Raw genomic sequence first — 17,870 nt, forward strand, 5'->3', positions numbered from 1 at the left:
GCCATAAAACCTCACTTTGCTGGAAAGAGAATTGAAAGCTGCACAAGAATTCAACTAGCACACCAACAAATATCTGGTGACACTGCCAGGAGTTCAAAGATGCTCTTTAGTAGGAGGCCAGTGCATTTGGGGAAAACGGCTTAGGAGCTTTTTGGCACAAGACACATAATAGTGACCCTATAAGCACAGAAAGGCAAGTGGATGGTGAAGAACTTACCGGGGGAGGAAAACACACCTGAACTAATACAAGTCATGAGAACACAAATCGTCCAGTATAATTAATGATGATTTCATACCACCTTATTGAATTCTTCAGTTAGTCAACTCTTCAAAACTATCAGAGAAGTTTTGCATGTGGTATTCTCTATCCTGGAAGAATAATCTGTTATTCTGTAATAAAGGTAGGATACTTCTCACTTTTTTTTGTTTTTCCATTCAATCAGTTTTCTTTTTCTCCTATTCGTATTAGAATTTTATTGATAAAGTTTGCTCCATTCATCATTACTCCCCAGAACCAAGGGCACCATTCATGTACCAGGTCTTGCCTTAACCACTGAGTAAAACCCTTATGTTTTACTACTTTGGTATACAACAGGAATGGGATGAAGAAGTAAAACATACACACACACACACACACACACACACACACACACACACACACACACACACGGAGTAGTGTAAAATGACATTTGTGAAACTAAAGAACTTTGAGTCTTCTTGTTTTGAGGATTCTAGAAGTATCTCTTGAGAAAAATCACAGTAAGAACTCATCTGCCAAGGCAAGTGACTAATTATTTTGGAACACAATGAATATAAACAGTGAGGCTGGAGTTCAGACGTAGGAAAGAGAGAAGATAGGAGATATTTCCTAATGTCAGGAGCAGACAAGTAGTAACTCAGCAAAACAACAAAAACAACAAGAAGCCATACTGGTTACAATTAGAAGAGGCCACCCATGATGACACATCTGGGGAGGAGAAGTCAGATGATGTGAATCAAGTGTTCAGTCAAGATGATGCTAAATGGTCAATGAAGTTGTATTATCAAAAGATTTATAGTTAGAGGATTAAGAAAACCCAGGAATCTCCACAGACACGTCTGCTGTGGTCAAAGGCATTGCTATGTTCACCCTCAAGTTTCTCTCAGAGCTGATCCCTTAGTAGGAAGCACAGGGTACAAACTCATCATTACAGTGACCGTTTTCTTAGAGCAGACGGGGCATGGCGAAGGGTGCAGAAGATAAGGATTCCGTTCTCAGGTTTCTCCCCAAACCTCTCAGTCTGGTGTCCCTCTCAGTTCAGTCGTTAACAAGATGGGCAGACATGTCATATTCAGGAAATGCACAGAGGTTAAATAGCCTGCTGCCATCTGTCCCCCATTAGGGCTTGGAGCAACACCGAGAGTATTTCCCCAAGCTGGGCAGTGAATACACTCATCTGACATGGTTGATAGCTGCTGTCCTGTCTGGACCAATGTCCTTACTCAAGGTCCTTTCATACTGACAATCTTAAAGGAAGGATTCTATCATCCCAGAGGTAGTCATAAACTAGGAGAGAAACCTGGAGTCCTGCTAACGGGAGCTAAAGGTATTTTTCCTAAGACATGTTTAGACTGATGGACAAAAGGGCCACCCAATCTTGCACACTGCCAGGCACTCAGGGCAAGGCTGATGACTCATGACACAACTCAGGAGGCAGGTTGGGGTCTCAGCAATAAAGCCCACAAACAACAAGGTGATTGCTATCCTCTCCTGAAATTTTCTTCTTGCATACGCATTGCTTATGGCCCAATAGTACCTTTTATCCTTTAGGACTTAGCTCAAGTGCTTCCTTCTACAGGAAGCCTTCCTAGCTTCATGCAGCGAGGTTATATTTCTCTCTCCCTTCAGTTCCTCTGATCTATGCTTCTCCTGAAACCTATGCAGCATCTTCATTAAACCCAGTGGTGTTTAACAGCTCAGATCTGGAGCCAAACAGCTTGGGTTCACAATCTTCCCTATGCGTTGCAGTTTCATTACTTGTAAAATAGGATAATAGAATCTACTTAGCTGGGTTGTTGTGAGGACAAAGTGACATAACCTTAAAGTGCCTTGCACACAGTAAGTTAAACAGGTACTTACAATCACAATGACTATTACTAGGGGTATAAACCTATACTTCTTAACCCCCTTCTGATGCACATCAGGATATGTGCTTGATTTGTTTTGTCCCACACAAAGCCTAGCACAATGCTTAAGACACAACAACATGAATATATAACGAATATAACATTCATTAGTTTTTTTTTCAGCTGTCAGTATTTTAAGAGCAGAGGTCTTGCGCAGCAGGGAAGGGAGGCAGGCAAGATCAAGCAGAGGAAACTGAGAGAACTGGCCATTCCCTTGGCCAGCGTCTGCCAAACTCACCAGGCCTTCAAGTTGCCGAGTTAAATGGATTGGCCAGATTCAGCCAAATGTCACCATCAAGGCACCTTAATCCATTAGAAAGAGAGTGGCAGTGAGAAGCCGCTATAGAAACCAAGACTCAGTGTAAGACAGAACTAAGCTGGACCTATCTACTGAAGATAGCATGAGAATGGTCTGTAGGTCCTGGGAGCCAATAATATCCAGAGCAACGTGATAGAGCAGACTGAAGTTTTGTGGTCAGAACGATATGGATTAAAATCCTTCCTCCACATGTGGCTGGTTATGTGACGGTGGGCCAGTGTATAAGCTTATCTGAAAAATGGGAAAAATGATACGTAACATTCAGGCTTGGTGGAAGGATTAGCAGTAAGTAGCTAGTCAAACGTTGGACCCATAGCAGATGCTGAACAATTGGCACTGATTCTTGTTATTGTTATTGTTATACTTGGCAGGCTAGAGAGCAGCCTGTGAGCACACGACTCAATTCCAAGTCGTAGGATTGGTGGGCCTGGCACAGCCTGGGATGATGCTGGACTGGACAGGATGGACTCAGTCAGTAATGCTGGCAAGGATGGAGAAGGCAGAAGCAGGGACTTCCCTCGCCCTTCCATCTCGACATTTTTGCATACAAATTGACCGTACAAATATTCTTTGATCCAGTCCCCAAGAATAGCGCCACCTTCATCACTGGAATCACCCAACCAGAAAGCATAATCCTGCGGTGCTTCCTTTGAAGGTAAGTTGAGCTGGGGGCTGGGGCAAGACCAGAACAGAAAAAGGGAAGCCACTTCAAGAGTGGAGATATTTTGGGGAATGAGAGAACACTTGAGTTGAAGTGATATAATTCCACAACAGTTTGCTGAAAAATGAGAAAATCACTCAATACACTTTGCCAAACAGCTGCTTTGATTGATTTTTTTTTTTTTTAAAGCCTGAACCAACCAAGTTGTCCAGTTGTCAGAATTGTGTAGCCAAAGCCACAGACTGTGTTGTTCTCAGAAATAATGGATGGCTTGAAGCAAGCACTTCTAATAGGCCAAAGAATGGCACTAAGGATTCTAAAGGGAAAAAGTAGGAGAAATAAAAATAAGCAGATTTTTCCAAAGCTATTTCTACCTATATATTATTGGAGGAACACAAAGTTCTTTAAGATTTATGCAAAGATTATATTCATGGTCACAAACAAGGAGGGAACCCAAAAGAGCACAGAAGAATTACAAATATTTTTCTAGCAATCAGATTGCACAGAGTTGGGGCCATTTAGAGGTTCTCAGAGCCAGTGATTTAAAGATATTATTCTTTTACTTCAGGTATGAGTAGTTGACAAAGTTCTGGGCTTTTTCCCTCCACCTTTTGTTCTTAAACGACATGGGTCCACGATAAAAATTAGCTGAAGACAAAAGGACAGTGCATTGCTGCCTCCTATTTTTCAGTTCTTTCCTCAAAGTTACTGGTAAGTCTTCGCCTATACATTAAAATATGTTCTCATTTCATTTTGAACTGGTTGCCAAGAACTGAAACTGAAAAGGGAGGCTTGGGAGGGAGGATAAGCCTTTAGGGGCAGGATGGTCAACAGAAAGTCATCACCAAGTTACAACTGTCTCCTCATTCATTTGCCAGGCCCTGAGGCCTTTGCATGCCCTAACTTCATATGATTGCATATCCCAGGGACAATTTAAAAATATATAAATTTTACTTTATCAAAGCAACTCATGTTCACATTTTAAAAATCAAATACTACTAAAAGGTCTATAATGAAAAATTGCATTCCCCTGGCCCACCCCACAGTCTGGCCCCAGGCAACAACTTGAAAACACTTCACTTATTTCTTCTGGTTTCTATCTCTAGCCACATCTCTAATAATATACTCGGTGCTTTTTACTTGATTTATCTTCTGAAGATATTCATTAATTTCCTGGCATTTCAGTTGATAATTTAGTTCTCTTACATCACCCCACCCCTTCTTCCATTCTCCCAATGTACATGTAGTTTCAGTTTTCTATTTTGGGATAACAAATCACTCCCAAATGAGCATTTTAAGGAAGTAATGATTTATTATTTCTTGGGATGCTCTGCAGCTGCTGGGTAGCTTTTTGTGGGTCTTACCTGGCATCACTCGTGTGTCTGCATTCAGCGGGTGGACGGGCGCGGAGCCAGGGTCAGCTGCGGTTTTCAACCAGAGCTCCTCAGTTGTCCTCCGCATGGCTCACTTGGGCTTCCTCAGAGCATGGCAGTCTCAGGACAGCATTCTAAAAGGAAGCATTTCAAAAGCCTGAAAATGGAAGCTACAAGACCTCTTAAAATCCAGACTCAAAAGACTCCAGCATCTCACTTCTACCACACTGATGGGTCAACCCAAGTGATAGGGCAAACCTACAATCTAGGGGAGGGGAAATCAATACCACGTCTTGAAGAGAGTGACATAGTCTCATTGCAACAGGCATGCAGGATGAAGCGATATCTGGAAATGATTTACCATAACTATAGTTAAATCCATTTAACCAATATCAGTATTTAAGTTATTGCTGAATATTATACACAGCAGAGCCACGTTCAACAGTTATGGTTCAATTATGCACAATGTACTTATGCTTTCTACAGTTCATTATTACATTTTTTGTTTGTTTGTTTTTGGCATGAGTAGCCTCCAATGTACCTATCTCTAGTTTCTCCACCAGATCAATCTAATGTTCACTTTCCAAAATGTATCATAGTCAAGAAAACCTTTCCCAAAGGTCTCTATCTTCCATCCTGTGGTTGCAATCTGAAACAGCTTCTCTCTAGATCTGTTACATAACTGTCATCTATGACGTCTCTTCGTCACTTATCTAGGTTTCTCTTTCCTGAATCCTCCTTCCTTTAAAAAAAAAAAAAGAAGAAAAGAAAAAAATCCTTTATTTTGCAGATCTCCAATAGCTTGCTAATAAAGGTAGGGGAGTAATAAACATTTTGAGTGCTTCTTTTCAAAGCATCTTTAACCTCCAAGATAAAAAGAAAATCTCTGGGCCATCAGGCACACAAAGTTGAAATCATGACTTTACAACAGCAAGTTTTCATCATGCCGAAGATGAGTGGGAACAGTTTCATAAGGTCAATATAACTGCACAGGACGCTCTAATGGGTGCAGACTTTTAGAGGATATGGATTAAAGGGGAAAACAATGAAGGTGTCCAACTGGGCAGAAAATAATTAGATTTACATGATTCTTGCAGTAAGTGTGAAGGACAACCAAAAGGACTTTCTTCATTTCTAAGATGCAAGAAGGAAGTATTAGAAGTAATATCATAATTTTTATATGAAAGTACATAATGATAAAATTTTTAATGAAAACTGAAAGCTCAAAACCCATATTTTATTTCTACTATGTTCAAAAAGAATATTGTCAGTTCGGGAAAGGGCAGACAAAACATGGATTTGAGGAGACACTCTCACTATTCACTGATACTATGTTTCCCCAAAAATAAGACCTAGCCAGACAGATAGCTCTAATGTGTCTTTGGAGCAAAAATTATTATAAAACCCAAGTATCATATCATATCATATCATATCATATCATATCATATCATGTCATGTCAAAGATTCAGTCTTATAGTAAAATAAGACCAGGTCTTATATTAATTTTTGCTCCGAAAGACGCATTAGAGCTGATGGTCCAGGTAGGTCTTATTTTTGGGGAAACACAGTAGCATGTTCTCTCCTACTGGATATAGGGGTTGGATTCTATAATAATTTCTGTCCTTTTGTGGCATGGTCATATAATTTACTTTGGCCATGAAATGTCATTAGAAGTGATATGTATTATTTTTGAGTTTTAAAAAGTTAATTGGCTGTACGCAACTTTTCTGCGTGATCTTCCAGTTGTTGTGATCATGTAAAACCATTTTGATACTTAAATGCAACATTGAGATTATTGATGCGACTTGTTACTGCAGCATAACCTAGTCTAATCCAACTAAAATGAGGATATTGAAGCAAATACTGGTGAAGTGATCATAAGCAAGCATTAGGATATTTTTAAGGTGTTTCCTGGCCTAGAAAAGTTACATCCCAAATAATGTATATATTCATTAAAAGTACAATCTTTGGAGTAATAGACCTAGCTTTGAATCCTGACTTCACTACTTATCTAATTTGTGTGGTCTAGGGCAAATATTTAGCTCCTTTAGTCTTGGCTTCCTGATGTTTAAATTTTAGATATTAACACCTACTTCATAGATTTGGGGGTAATTAGGTAAGATAATGTAGGTCAGGTATCTATCTATGCAGTGTTTATACATCCCAACTTTTCAATAAATGGTGGTGGTTGTTATTCTTAAGAGAACTTCCCAAATATATTATTAAAACTCTGCCAGAAATCTTGGAAGACTTAACAAAGAAAAATATAATCTTTCCTCAACAAAACAAGTACGCTGTAAAAATATGGAATGTGTTTACTATCTATCCCAAGTAGTTTTCTGGAACAAATAATAAAATTGAATATTTGTGAATGCTGGGAGAAGGAAAAAGAAAGATGAGGGGAATATGTTCATGAAACACCTTCACCTTTTCTTTTTGTAAAATAAGAGGCTAAGAATTGTCTTATGGGGGGGGGGGGATATAGATATAGTGTACCTGACCACACCAAAACATTTCACAATGTCTCCTTTTAGTAATTATAGGTAAAAGTATAGGAATAAGGATATCTTAATAATATATTACAGTGGATTTGTAACTGAGAGGACCAGTACTGTATGTCAATGGAGGCATGGTATGGGGCTCTGTCTTGGCCCTATATGGTTCATTCATTCATTCATTCATTCATTCATTCATTCACTCAAAACTCACTTATTAAACACCTACTATGTACCTGGTATTGCACTAGGCATTGGAGATGTAGCAAGAAACAAACTGATGAAGGCATAGAATGTTGAACCAAATCCTCTCTGACACAAAATTGGCCAAGAGAGCAAATGCACTGAAAAGAATGATCCAGATTCAAAATGATGTCAACAAATTATACCAGTAGATCAACTCTAGCATTTAGTCATGCTACTGTTGAGAATGTATTTAATCTCTCTGAGCCTTAGCTTCCTTGTGTATAAAATGGAGCAATGATGTATGCTGATTGATTTGTTTTGAGCTTTAAAGATAATGTATGTAAAGAATATAGCACAGTGCCTGGAATATATTAGATGCTTAAAACAAATAGCTTTTACGTTACTTTATTTTTTTATATTTTTCAGTTACAATTGACATTCAATATTATTTTATATTAGTTGCAAGTATACAGCATGGTAGTTAGACATTTACATAATTTATTCAGTGATCCCCCCTGATTAGTCTAGTACCCATGGGCCTGGCACTATACATAGTTGTAGCAACATTATTGACTATATTCTCTATGCTGTAAGTGATAGCTTTTATTAATATGGGAAATATCTTTCTACAAAGATTAATTATTTTCATGCATGCATGGATTCTTAGACTGTACCGGAAGGCCAAGAAGTAAAGTGAATGGAAAAATTCTTCTATATTTGCATAGGAAAGTCAAAATTCCTCTATATCCGTATAGGAATTTCTCCTCCTGGCATTTTAGGCTAGTTATAATTATTTTAAATCAACAATTTAAAAAAATGTGGCGATACTCCTTTCATTGAGAAATTAATCTTACCCTGTCGAGAAGATCCTCTTCTGTAACAGAAGACAGGTGAGATGAAGAAGAGAAGTAGGAACAGTATGAGCAGCCTGGTTTCCTTGGCAACTCAAAGGATGAATAGGCTGAATGAAGTGAAATAAAGTGAGACTAAGCATCTGCTCTGTGGTCCTCATTTCTTTAGTTGAGGAAATAGGTTCAGAGGTGTTAAGTGACTTTTCAAATCACACAACTAGTATGTACTAGAAGCAAGACTAAAATCCAGGTCTCTGTGATTCCATTTCCCTTCCTCTCTCTCCTCTACCATACTGCCTCTGGCATGTTTTTCTGCCTCTGATGAGCTGCAGAGTCCTTAGCATTACCTCAAAATTATCTACTCATTCAGTATGTCATACTTGGCTAATTCCTACTCCCCAGAGAACAGCCCCTTCTATGGGGCCTTTTCTTTGTAATGTCAGAATAACAGCAATGCAAAGTATAGGCAACCGATTTTTAAGCTATTCAGATCTCACTGTCTTATCAATACTATTTTAATTGTGTTTACATGTATTCATAATTTTAAATAATTATAATCATATTCTACATATAGTTTTGTATCATTTATTTATTTATTCATTAAATGCATTATTGATTGAGTGCCTGCTATGTTCCAGACACGATTCTAGGATCAAGAAGTACAGCAGAGAACAATGACAAAGTCCTTGATCTCATTGAGATTATATGTGATGGGGGAAACAAACAATATAAATAAGTAAAATATTTTGTATGTTAGATGATCAATGTCAAGGAGAAAAAATAAAAACAGACAAAGGGGGTGGAAATTTGGGTGGGGGTAAGGGGTGCAGTTGAAATTTTAGATAGATGCCAGGAAACACTTTTCTGAAATTAATAACTAAGTGAAGACCTGTGGGAAGTGAGGTAATGAGCTCTATGGCCATCTGTGGTATGGTGTGCAGAATTCTAAAATAACCCCATGGCCTAATTTGCCCCTTGGTTTGATTTCCACGATTCTATTAAGTTACACGAAAAAGGGGATTTTGTAGACACTAATTTTAAGATAGGGATATTACGCATGTGGGCCTAACTTAATCATATGACCCCATGAAAGAGACAGTATTCTCCAGTTGGTAGCAAAAGAGAAAGTCAGATTTAAAGTGTGAGAGAAACAGAACACAAGGGAGGTTCTCCATTGCTGAGATGGAGGGAGCCACGTGGAAGGGCCTGGGAGAAGCCTCTAGAAATTGGCAGTGAACTCTGGTCAACAGTCAGCAAGAAGATAGGACCCTCAGCCTTACAACTGCAAAAGTGAATTCTGCCAACAACTTGACTGAGCTTGGAAGCAATTTCTACCCAGAGTCCCCAGATAAGAGTCCAACAGGCCTTCACCTTGATTTCAGTGTGTATGGGGCCTTCTAAGCCAAATGCAGAGAAGTGAGGACACAGAGGGTAAGGGCACTGTCTCATGCTTGTATACCTAATGATAATGATATTTTCCTTAGCTACACAGTATTCTCATGTGTACCACAATGTACTTAGACCTTCCCCTTTGACTAATTCTGTTGCTTCAAGTCTTTTTGTTATTAGATACTACTCCAATAAGTACCTTCATACATATAACATTTTTCCTTAGTTTGCTAATTTGACTTTCAAAAGATTATTTTACAATAATGCATGGCCCCAAACTTTCCTGGACCCCTGCAAGCATTGAGTTTTATTCTTTTTCTCTTCTTTAATAAGCAAAAGAGGAGCAATAATTAAAATTTTTTCTATGAATACAAGAATGAAGATTTCTACCAATTTGTTTCCTCATAGCATTTCCGTTCATTGATTTTTGAAAGAGGTAATGTTGCTTTTTGAGCTACCGATAGGTGAGGCAATCAATTGAAAGAGGTTTCAGACTTGATTTGGACCATAACTTGCTTTTCTTTAATCCCCTTGTGTCTTCATCTAAGAAATAAGGACAGAGTCTGGCATCGTATCAGAACAATATTTATAAAGCATTTATGGAAGTGCCTCCTTGAATTTCTTCCTATTAACTGACATCTATATATTTTCTTTTAAAACAAACCAAAAAAAGTGCTGTATAGTGCGAAGAACTCAATTGGATTAAGTAGTCCTCAAACATCTTATTAGCATGCTGTGTAATCTTGAGTAAGTCACTTCACTTCTTTGTGGCTTAGTTTCTGCCTCTATATAATGAGGAACTTGGAATAATTTTTTAGCCAATTCCTGAATACTATGAGTGTTTATGATCTTTTACATAATAATTATCCACCAAGTCAGACATGGGACCTAGCAAATATTATCCTCTCTGAATAGATGCAATGGGTCTACATTTTACCCCCAAATCAAATATTTCTGACCAACTCCTTCAGATACCCCCTTTATATAATTCCATATTCCATCTTGTTTTCTTCAAGTAGCTTCATCTCTTCAAATAGCTATGTCTTAGCTTCTACTTTTAAGACGGAAAATTAAACCCAGGTATCTTCTTCTTCTCTACCAAAAATATCATTGATCAAAGAATAACAGACATTAAAAATACATCCTTACACCACTGAAAAGCATACCCCAATAAATAGCCCTCTGAGAAATTTAACCAAGGTCCGACGAGTCAAAGGACAAATAAATGACGAGTAAGAAGAGTGATAAAAATCACAGACCCAGAAGACATTTAAAGACTCACAAATGAGTAACTGCTACTTTATTTATGCCTTTATATAATTTTATGACTTTGATGTTCATTTAAAACAATTTAATATCTGTAAAGTATTCCATTATATTTAATTTTTTAAACCAGTCCTTTATTCTCAGATATTTAGATTATATTCTTTCAATTCTACAAATATTTTTAGGAATATCATTATATAAGACTCTTTGCACAGCTGAAAATTCTTTGGAATACATTTTTACAAGTGGAATTTCTGGGTTAAAGGGTGTAAACTATTTTACTCATTGTAATACGGCTAACCTAATTGGTTTTCAAGAAATTTATACCTATTTACACTCCAGACAGCACCAGATAAGGTTACATCTGATGACACCTTTGCTAACTAGCATAGGTTATTTTTAAAACCTTTGCTAAGTTGACAAATTAAAATTAACGGTTCATTTGGCTTTCTTTCATTGCCAGTGGGGATGAAGCTGTTTTTATATGTTTATGATCATCTGTATTTACTCTACTCTTTCTTTACATACTGAGCAATTGTGGATATTGTTGACATTGTGAATGTCATATTGTAGAAACTCTGGATTCCTTTATATTCCTCCAAAGAATGCTGACTTCAAGTAGGTAATTAACTTGGCTGCAAACTGTAAACTGTCTCTTGGGTAGTAACTCAAATCTCAGTTTAGTTATTTGGCCTTAATTAGGCTAAATAACTTGTCATGTTTTACATATGCATGGTTCAAGGGTCAACCAGACAGTTGGATATAGTCATACACAGAATTTAGGGCTTTCCCTCTCTGGTTCTCTCCTTGCCAATATTCCCACTACCCCTTGCTTTCTAGAACTGATGGTTGCCCCGAACTCTGCATACTGGTTCTTCAAGGTAGATCAATTCCAGCTTTTACATCTGTGTTTTGGCCAACCTACATGGCATAGACAAGGGCATGCCTTCTGGCTAAAAACCACACACACAAACAGATGCACACACACACAAAAGGGAGAAAATAACCAAATGCTATTCCCTTTTTTCCAAATATGGGCTTTCCTTCAAAATGTGCCTATATTTGTTCACTCTTAAGCCTTTAGATAGTTAATTTTTTATATTTTTATTTTGGAGTTTAGAATTGTTATCTATAGAAGAGTTAATCTGATATGAGTTTACTTGGTCATTACTGAAAGGAAAACCCCAGGACTACAGACAATTAATTTTCACTTCCACAAAAATGGTTGTTTTTCCCCGCTGCCTCTTTTTTTTTTTTTTTTAAGATACAGAGTAATTCCCAAGCACACCTCAAGTAAGGTAAGTTTGTCAGAATTCTACTGCTTTTCTTCCAATAGATTTTGGGAATGTTTCCCACAAAAGTTGCTCCTGATAACTAGAGCTGCCTAGTTAGCTGCAAACATGCACAGAAAACTGTACCTGAGCTCATACTGAACAAGATAACAATGGCAATGGAGGACTGCAGGGCCCAGAAACCAATTAAGTCTGAGGTAGAAAAGGCATTTTCTTCAACTGGCTGGTGGAGACCATAAGCAGAGGCTCTGACCACAGAGAAGTCTGGCCCCATACTTCTTGACTTTGAACAGGGATCAATGACTGGGAGGGCTAATCTAATATGAGCCTTGGATGGCTTTCCCGTTTGCATGACTTCGTGCTTAGCAACAATCGCTCATCTATGTTTCCCTGGCACAAGGAAATATGATACTTTGCAGCTAACAGGTATTTGTTAAGATCTCCATATTCCTTTTCATCTTGAAAGGATGCAGAATTTACTTAATTTAACCCATCCTTTGACTTGTCAGAAACACACAGGCCAAAATGGGGAAGACTCACCAAAGGTAACATGGGAAGGGGCAGAGCTGTAATGAGAATGCAGCTGAGCGGACTCTCCTGCTTGCAATCTGACTCTCAGCTCCACATTCAGTATTTCAGAGACACTGTGCTATATGGTGTGTCCACAACCTTTCTCAAGGTTAGACACTTAAGTGTTCTGAGTGGAAGAAAACAGTCTACTCAGTTATGTGATCACAATCTCCTGAATTCAGCAACATGACAGTATGATCATTGCATTTAATGGTTGGCTGTTCTCCAAAATCGGGTTGCAAGTAAGGGCATGTGGTCTCTTTTATAACTCTGCTCTTCTCGCCTCCCCGCCTCCTTCCTTTCCATTACCATCTCTGTGGTTCTGTACTCTCCCTCCATGTGTGTTCCATAGGAGTCACATGCAAAAGGAATAGTCAAGATGCAAGGCAAATTGCAAAAAGACACTGGCCAGGCCAAAGGTAGGTCAAGTTTGAATGATAAACGTCCACTCCTGTGAAACATCTGGTTTTTCATATGCAATAATTTCAATCATTCACTTGTCTAAAAAGACACAAACATGTCCTTACTCATCAGCCTTCCTCTGGAAATGGAACTGAGCCATTCAGTTTGAAGAAAAAGCTTCTCCTTGTTCAGTAATACCCATCTTAAGACCTCGCACGAGCTCAGGCAAATCTCGTGGGACATCAAAGTCCTCAGCATGGAAAAGTCAGAATAGATGGTGTTTCAGTTTAAGAAATGAAAAATAAATACTTAAATAAACAAACAAACAAACAAACAAATAAAAGCTGCCCGTCTTCAACAGGCTGTAAGATCTCTCTTGTCTCCAGGCGGGAGAGATTCCTCAGGTGTTACCCACTTTATCATAGCATTCCTCATCTCTCCTTTTATCTTGTGCCCTTCTCCTCTTTCCAAGATCATAAATCAACAGAGACAGGTCTTCATTCTTCTTTAAAAGAGAAGGAGGGAAGTCTAGACTTCTCCTATTCCATGGCAAAGTGAACAACCTGATAAACTTAACTACCTGCTTCTCAGGTAAAATCTGGAAACATTGCAAAGTCCGGGGTGGGGTGGGGGGTGGGCAATCTGTAGCCAGGAATTCTGCAGCACCAGTGCAAAATCTTTTCCACGTTCCTCTCCACGGCAACACCAGAAGGAAGCCCCATGTGGGAAAATGGCGGATTGGTTCAAGAGACTTCAGATTCCAGAGAGAGGTCAGAGTCAAATCCAAGAATGTGTGACAGCTGAAATTGTCCATGATTTACTAATTGCTGAAGGCAGCGACCCGGCCATAAAGTGCAAAGGCCAAAAGGATGGCTTGGTGCCCACTGCTGGCATTAGGTTTCTGTCTAGAGGAGGAGAGGACAGCAGAAAACTGCAAAACATTTGGAACTAATTAGTGGGAAAAAGGAAACTTGAGGCTGAGAGGTGGGGGTGGGAGTAAAGCCGTATTATTCCTTCAAATAAGAAATAGTTGGTCAACTTCACCAAAGGCTCTACTTCTTCTTACCTTTCTTGTCCTCAACATAACTTACACAGCCGATTAAAGCTTCATCTTTCAGCTTCCTTCTATATTAAGGCTCTTATCTGCAGAATAATACAGCTTTTTTAAAAAGTGAAAGGAATTACCAGATATTACTGTTTTCCTCAAGAATGGTCTGGACCTGGGAATGTGGGAGACGTCAAAGAAAGAATGGAATTTTAGAGTCAGACAGACATGGACTCAAATTTTTGGCTCCACTGCTTGTAACCTATGTGACCCTGTGAAAGTGAGGTATCTCCACTGAGAAAGCCAGGCAATACCAACTCCTTTGCACGGTTGACATGAAGATAAAATATGAAAAGTAGCCCCCCCCCTCCGCCGCCCCATCAAATTCAGCATACAGCTGTGCTCATGAGTTAGCAGTCCCTTTTCTTTATGCTTTATTAAAAATACTTTAGAAAGTCATTTTATCCATCTGTCATTCCAGAAATCAAGGCTTACAACAAAGCCACGGTACTTAAAACAGTGTGGTGTTGTTTCAAGAATAGGCATATAGATCAATGGTGCAAATTCAGAATCCAATGAATTGTCTTATTCATAGGCACAAATAAATTCAAGTTGAATTAAAGACCCATATTTGGGAAAATAAAACTAATTTTATGGCAAGATAATGAAGGACAATAACAAGACCCTGGAGTTGGGAAGAATTTCTTAAAATCACTTATGTAGCAAAAATAAAAAGGAAGAAAAAAACAGAAATTTGAATATGAACAAAGGTAAAAGACAAGAGATAATCCAGAAGGAAATAGTCACTGCTATAAAATATTCAGATATAAAACAGACCAGGATAAGCATCTGAAACTTTCAAATAATTCTTATATGTTTATAAAAAAAATAAAAGTCCAACAGTCAATGAAGGTATGGTTTAAAGGACACAAATAGATAATCAAAGAAGATAAAATCAGAATTACCCTATGGAAAAAACAATGGCTCTACCTAATCAATAATCAGAAAACGTAAAATAACAATGAATTACCATTTTATTACCCGTTTCACAAAGATTAAAATGTTTGATAATATCAAGTGTAGACAAGCAAAGGGCAGGGTCGGAGGAGAGGGAGAGGACAGTAAAATTGAATATGACTGCTTATGACCCTGAAATTAATGCTCAATCTGAAGGGCAAGATGGTGGTAGCTATTACATTAATCATCCTAGGCCTTAGCAATTTCTTTCTATATATCTGTCCTGGATAAAGACTTCCACATATACACAAAAGATTTGATGCAATATTGCTCCTGATATGAAAAACACTTTTTAAATATTTATCCACAACGGAATGAATACAATTCCATAAACCTGAAGAATTACTGTAAAATATTCAAAAGTATTCATGTTAACATGGATCACTCACAAAAAAAACAAAAAACGATATTTTATATTTCTCCCAACATATTGGTATGTATGGAAAATATAATAAATTTGAGAAGCTCTTTCATGAGGCAAATTTATCACAGAGTATGCGCTTAGTCTTGATGGGAGGATATCAGTATAGGGAAAGGAGTTTTCAGGAGACTATAGTTTAATCTGTAATAGTCTAAATGTTTTAAGTGATAACTGGTTTATGTATTATTTGCATACATTTAAAATTAAATATCTAAAAATATTGAAAGAAGGTACAAATATCTTAAAAATATTGACAGTTATTTCTTAGGGGGTGGGGTGGTTAGGGAGTATGGGTGATTATTGTTTCTTCTTTATACATCCCTCTAACTTGAAAAAATTTGTCCGAAGAGAAAAATGATAACCATTATCCAGTGATACTCATAAAATCCTAGTTTATGGCACTAGATACCAAGCTAAACTGGTTCAGGAAAAAAAAAAGTTCCTGCCCACTTTTGCAAGCACAATCTCATTTAACTCTTGTATTACCCTGTGAAGTATATATTATTATCTCCATTGATAAGGAAATTGAGGTTGTAAGAAACTAGGCAATTTGCCGAAACTAACACAGCTACAGAGTCACAGAGCTGAGAGCCCAGCATATATCTTAGATACTTAAGTTAATACGTCTCCCACTCTACTGGAGCTACCCTAGTGCAAGTATTATATGCTATTATACATAGTATTGTTTTCTTTAAAACAAACTATAGAACCACTATTTTTAAAAAATTCTAAAGCTGCTTTACTGATAAATGATTTTGAAATTTAAGGAGGATATGAATTAAACAAGTTTTAAAAATATATAGGCATTTTATGGACATATGTGAATTTAAATATAAGAGTTAAACCAACGTATTTAGGTAAAGAATATTACTGGTCCCAAGTAAGGCTAGTGTGTAGAAAGGCCATTTGTACAAAAAGGAAAAATCCTTTGTTCAAACATAATATTCTTACACAATGTGACAAAGCAGCACTGTACAACACTGTATACAACAGCAGCACTGTTGGTTCCACAGAACCAACTGGTAGCTGGAAGTGTATTAGCAGGATGAGAACTTAAACTAGCCTAAGACCATGAGAATTTATTGGCTTACATAACTGGTTTCAGGCACATCTGCATCCAGAGTTTCAAACGATGTTGTTAGATATCTCTCTCTCTCTCTCTCTCTCTCTCTCTCTCTCTCTCTCTCTCTCTCTCCTTTTCTCTGTTTTTAAGTATACTCTAGGCAAGTGGTAGTATATAACTTTCAGATTCTCCGAGTATCCATGGATACACTATCTTGCAACCTCAAGAAGAAGAGAGACCCTCTCTCCCTCCATGAGAGTGCTTGAGAAATGTCAGCCATACCACGGCCACCTCTGTAGGTAGTGGGATTGGTCAGTCTTGAGTCTTTGTTACCACCCTTTAGCCCCAGTGGAGATGGATTCAGTTCCACTCAAATCAAAGGGATCGAACTGGATTATTATAGAATGGGTAAAGAGAGGTTAACCAAAACCAAAGGAATTCTGGGCAGACGAAAAAACATATGGCCACAATACAGTCACAGTTTTTGACAGTATTAGGTGTGTGACAACTGGAAAGCCAGTGGGCTAACCTTTGGAAAAGGGGAGACAGCTACCTCACAGTGTTTTCCTGAGGATCAAGCAGTAGCAAGAGAGAAAATGTACCTAGCACAGCACCTGGCAGATAGAAAGTGTCTTATAAAGTTTGTTTCCTTGTTGATTATTCAAAGGTGGGTGGCACTGGGCTACTTAGATCACCTCCTCACTGAGCCTTTACCAATTAGCAAGTCCAACTGGACAACACAGCAATCTTAGAGAATGTGGGAAAGAATCGGGAGTCCCTTTCAAGTTGGCCTTTGTAAGTTTACTGAAAACCGGGAGGCTGCCTGATCTGGGAGTTATAACTCCCACAATAACAAAAATTGTAGTGACATTTATTGCATGCCCACCATGTGCCAAGTAGTCTGCTAAGTGCTTAATGTGCATTTTCTCATGTAATCTTTACCATAACTAACAAAGGATGCGTTACCATCATTTCCATTTTACAGATGAAGAGACAGATGTAGTGAGGCCAAGCAATGTGCCCGAGGTGAAGCGAGTGACAAGGCTTGGACTCCCACTCCGTTGTGTTTGACTCGAGAGCCTGAGCTCTTAACCATGCATTCTTCTGTGTCATGCTGCCCCGTGCAGCCTCAGAATACCCCGAGGAAAAGACTCAACATGAAATAGCATTTGGCTGCATTCCAATCAGTCAACACATTCATCACTAGATGCACAAAGAGAGCAGGTAGGTTGGATTCCCTGTGCTGAACGAAACAGTTCAGGCAAATACACGCACTGACCTCTAACTCGATTTGGAGATTTAGCATCTCCATCTTGGAGACTTTCCTAACATCTCAGCTGCTGTACTGCATAGG

At 38.3% G+C, this 17,870-nt stretch overlaps 1 long non-coding RNA gene across 1 annotated transcript in view; it reads right to left on the bottom strand.

Annotated features, from left to right (window-relative positions):
- The window catches only part of LOC141571356 (uncharacterized), a 226,196-nt gene that overhangs the window by 106,724 nt on the left and 101,602 nt on the right, over nt 1-17,870 (bottom strand). Inside the window, exon 2 of the long non-coding RNA XR_012496115.2 lies at nt 4,511-4,653. This is a non-coding gene — a long non-coding RNA (uncharacterized LOC141571356). The remainder of the gene's footprint in view (nt 1-4,510; nt 4,654-17,870) is intronic.

Source organism: Rhinolophus sinicus, chromosome 16 (assembly GCF_057876585.1).
Source record: "Rhinolophus sinicus isolate RSI-liver-muscle chromosome 16, RSI-T2T, whole genome shotgun sequence".
In the NCBI taxonomy this organism is placed as follows: domain Eukaryota; kingdom Metazoa; phylum Chordata; class Mammalia; order Chiroptera; family Rhinolophidae; genus Rhinolophus; species Rhinolophus sinicus.